Raw genomic sequence first — 4,613 nt, forward strand, 5'->3', positions numbered from 1 at the left:
CGGGGCGGGCCTGGCGGGGGAGGGGCGGGAGGAGAGGGGAGGAGCGAGGAGATGGGGGACGGAGGGGAGAGGAGGGGAGCCGGAGAGGGAGATGGAGAGGGAGAGGGAGAGGGAGAGGGAGGGGCGGGGCGGGGCGGGGCGGGGCGGGGGCGAGCAGAGGCCCATGGAGACTTCGTACCTCAGACCCTGGGCCTAGACCCCAGAGCCCCGACCTCAGACGTGGGACCCCCCCACGTGCTAGATCTCGTACTTCAGTCCTGGGACCCCGACCCCAGACTCTAAATCTTGTACCTCAGACCCCCAACCCCAGGTTCTAAATCTGTTACCTCAGACGCTGGACCTCGGGTTCTAGATCTGTTACCTCAGATCCCCAACCCCGGGTTCTAGATCCTGTACTTCAGACCCCTAACTCCGGGTTATAGATCTGTTACCTCAGACACTGGACCCCAGGTTCTAGATCCTGTACCTCAGACCGCAGATCCCAGATCCTGGACCTCAGAACCCGGGTACTAAACCCAGACCCCTTACTTCAGACTCTATGTCCCAGATCCAGAAATTGTGACCCCAGACCTCAAACCTCAAAACCCTGACCTCAGATTTGGAGTCACTAGCCCAGATCCTAGATCCTCAACCTCAGGGGCCTCAGACCTCAGACCCCAGTCCTCGTAATTCCACTCCTACATCCTGGGCCTCAGAACCCAGGCTCTGGATTCCAACTCCAGACCTCAGATTCCAGACCCGGGACGCCAGAACTCAGACCCCAACTCCAGTCCCTAAACCCCAGATCCCAGTCTCTGACCCATGACCCCCCAAACACAAATGCAGACCCGACTCCAGAGTCCAAACCCCATAGCTGGGACCCTGGACCTTAGCCCCAACCCCAGGTGGTCAGCTGAAGGGACCCCACAGTGGGGGGAGTACTGAATGCAGGGGAGGGCTGTGCATCCCAGAATCAACAGAGATACAGGTCCCTCCTCTGAGCCAGGTCTCAGTTGCCCGGTGTCCACAGAGCTGCAGCCCACAAACAGCTAACTGCACCCACAATGTCAGAGTGCCCTAATGCCTTGAAGAAGAGACACAGGCAGCTAGACCATAAAACAGGGTGTCTTGAGCAACCTGGGGGTCACAACCTGGAGATGCAGCCTGAAGAATGTATCAGAAGATATGACTTCAGGGGTGCAGGGGGAGCCTGGAGGCCTTCCTAAAGGAAGGGAGGCTGACCAGTGACTCAGGAGTCAGGAAGATGAATGGGGAGTCGGGGGTGGGTACTCTGTTTAATATCCCAGAAGGCAGGGGCTGGGTAGAGAGGGAGGCATAAGGGTGTTTTTGCCAGACCCTAGCTGAATACAAGACCTCAGTAACACCTGTGGCAATTTAGCATCTAAAAAGTGACTGGGAGACCCCCCAGGGGTCTAGAGCCTGGTCTCCCCCATGGAGAAAGGACTTCTGCCTGTGGATCATGGACCTTGGACACCCAGGAGAGCCATAGGCAAGAAATTCCACCTCAGCGTCCAGTCTCTGCCAGAATCCTGGCCAGTTCTTACATCCAAAGTAGACTTTGAACCCTGAGTCTCCACAGGGGCCGGCTTCATGGGCAGCCCCTGCACTTGCTGTCACCATCTTGAAATTCATAATAATTTTTTAACAAGGGGCCCCAAGTTTGCACTGTAGTCCAGTCCCTCCTCCTCCTCCTCCAAGGCTACCTAAAACTGCCCAGCCCCCTCCAAGACAACCCGTACCCTCAGCCCAAACCACCTAACCTTCCTTACTCTTTTTAGAATATAGACTCCTCCCAACTTAAGCCAGGTGTCTGGTAGGCAATGATTAAAGCCCTCCATATCTTTCCCACAATTGAAAGTCAGTCCCCCTTACCTGAGGACAACCTCTACCCTTGGGGGCTGAGGACCCAGCACTACAGATTTTACCAGTGGCTTTTCAGAGGATGTACTCCCAGCATTGGGCTCTAGGTTTTTATAAAATCCCACTTTACCATCCTCTGCTCCTTGGGGTGAGAAATTTCCTGAAGGTCAAGCAAACCATGTTATAACCATAGACAAAGGCATCTTGAACCTGTAGATAAAATTTTTGCAAAGATTTATTTTTTCATTCTAAACATAATATATAAATAAAGGAGAGAACTTGGAATTGCCAGAAAATTTCAAGAAAAGAACGTGTGCTTCATCCATTATATTAAATCCCAAACTAACCAATATTAATACTGTATCTACTATCTGTTCTATTGTTTGTTTTTTACAAAGAGTAGAATCTTTTTATGGGCTTCCCAGGTGGCTCAGTGGTAAGGAATCCAGCTACTAATGCAGGAGACCCAGAAGACATGGGTTCGATTCCTGGTTCAACAAGATCCCCAGGAGTAGGAAATGGCAACCAACTCCAGTATTCTTGCCTGGAAAATTCCATGGACAGAGGAGGCTGGTGGGCTACAGTCCATGCAGTCAAACATAACTGAGAGTTAGACATAACTGAGTGACTGAGCACACACATAGAGAAAATCTTTAGATACAGCTGGATCATGAATACAGATCATGTGGTACAGGGATGTCAGTCTTTTTATGTAGGGATGCTAAAAATGGTTCATCAGAATAAAATCAGGCTGTGAATACTGAACTAGCAGCTTCATAAAGAACAAAAATCCTAATAAAATAAATCTCTTTTTTTCAAAAAGAACAAAAATCTTGATTCTTGTCTTTGAGGATAATTATGAATTCATGGCATTCAGATTTGAGTAGCTGAATTGGTCATTAACTCATCAGTATTGATGAGAGATACCATTAAGTGGGCTCCTGTGTGCCTTCAGCACCCCAGAACTTGGAGAAGCACCCCTTCTTTCTGGCAGTGAAATACCCCAGGCCCACAATGTACCTGGCCTGCCCTGAAACATAAAACCAGCTAGTCTCCAAAGAGCCCTTATTCCTCTGGGTGGGGAAAATCCTGAAGGCTGCATTGGGATATTAAGCTGTTGTTATTTAATTGCTCAGTCATGTCTGACTCTTCTGCGATCCCGTGGACTGTAGCCCATCAGCCTCTTTTGTCCGTGGAATTCTCTAGGCAAGAATACTGGAGTGGGTTACCGTGCCCTCCTCCAGGGGATCTTCCCAACCCAGGGATCCAACCCGCATCTCCTGCTTGGCAGTCAGTTTCTTTACCACTGAGCCAATATTGGGACTCTTCTCTATTTGCACATAAATCTGTGGTGGAAAACATTAAAGGCTACTTCAGTTGTCAGGTGGAAATAATAAATTTCAAAGATTGGGAGTTTGTGTTGTTATTTCTAATTTAGTTCTAACACAACTGCATAATGGCTGTCCTCGACAACTTCAACCTCCCTGAGGACCAGAACCTGCTCACCACCCCTGGTTGTAAATAAAGCTTTATTGGTACACAGCTACACACACTCATTTACAGGGTAATACGGCTGCTACCCAGCTTCCAGGGCAGATTTGAGTAGTTGCTACAGTGATGTTATGCTTAGCAAAGTCAAAAAATATTTACTCTTTGGCCCTTTACAGAAAAAATTTGCAGAATCCTGCTTTGTAAATGCCCTACCTAAAGTATAATTTTACTCTTATCATTTGATGAACTGTAAGTCTCTGAAGATCCTATTATAACTTATGTAATTTCTGCCTTGTTTTATCTGTCAACATAAAATATAAATCCAGGGAATGAAAGTAAGATCAACAGTTTATAAAATAACTGCTAATTGGAAATTAAGACCTAAGATCACAGAAGCTATCTGCATGAGTGTGAGTGACTCGCCCACTGATTGGTTCAGGGACCAGGCACATACATGACCAGTTCTGGCCAAGGAGAAGAGAGGAAAAGCCTGCTGGGTGAGCCTGGAGACTGTCCTAGCTTGCGGCTATTTGTTCTGTAAACTAATAAACGTGTTTGTGGAATTAAGCAAGCAGAGTCATCTTCTCTGTTACCCATGGCTGCTGCTGCTGCTAAGTCACTTCAATTGTGTCAGACTCTGTGCAACCCCATAGACGGCAGCCCACCAGACTCCCCCGTCCCTGGGATTCTCCAGGCAAGAACACTGGAGTGGGTTCCCATTTCCTTCTCCAATGCATGAAAGTGAAAAGTGAAAGTGAAGTCGCTCAGTTGTGTCTGACTCCCAGCGACCCCATGGACTGCAGCCTACCAGGCTCCTCCGTCCATGGGATTTTCCAGGCAAGAGTACTGGAGTGGGTACCCATGGCTACAGGTGGGTAATTGGTGCAATTGGCCCTGGTGGCCACCTCTTAGTAATGAGGGACATGGATGTGACTTTGTTCTTCCACCTATTTTAATAATCCCTGACACTCTGGTTTTTCATGGTCATCCTATAATGCAGGGGACTGGTTCAAGGACCCCTGCACACACTAAAATCCAAATATGCTCAAGTCCCTTATATAAAATGGCATAGTATTATAAGTTGTAGTATGGCCTATAACTTATACACAAATGATACATATATTATTTCTAGATTAGTCATAATACCTGATACAATATTTTGTTTTGTTTTGTTTTGCTTCTTGGCTGCCCAGAGGCTTGAGGGATCCCAATTCCCCAACCAGGGACTGAACCAGGGCCATGGCAAGCAGGTTCTAGATCTC

Source organism: Bos grunniens, chromosome 7 (genome assembly GCF_055505025.1).
Source record: "Bos grunniens cultivar Pamir isolate PY7600 chromosome 7, Bosgru_T2T1.0, whole genome shotgun sequence".
In the NCBI taxonomy this organism is placed as follows: Eukaryota; Metazoa; Chordata; class Mammalia; order Artiodactyla; family Bovidae; genus Bos; species Bos grunniens.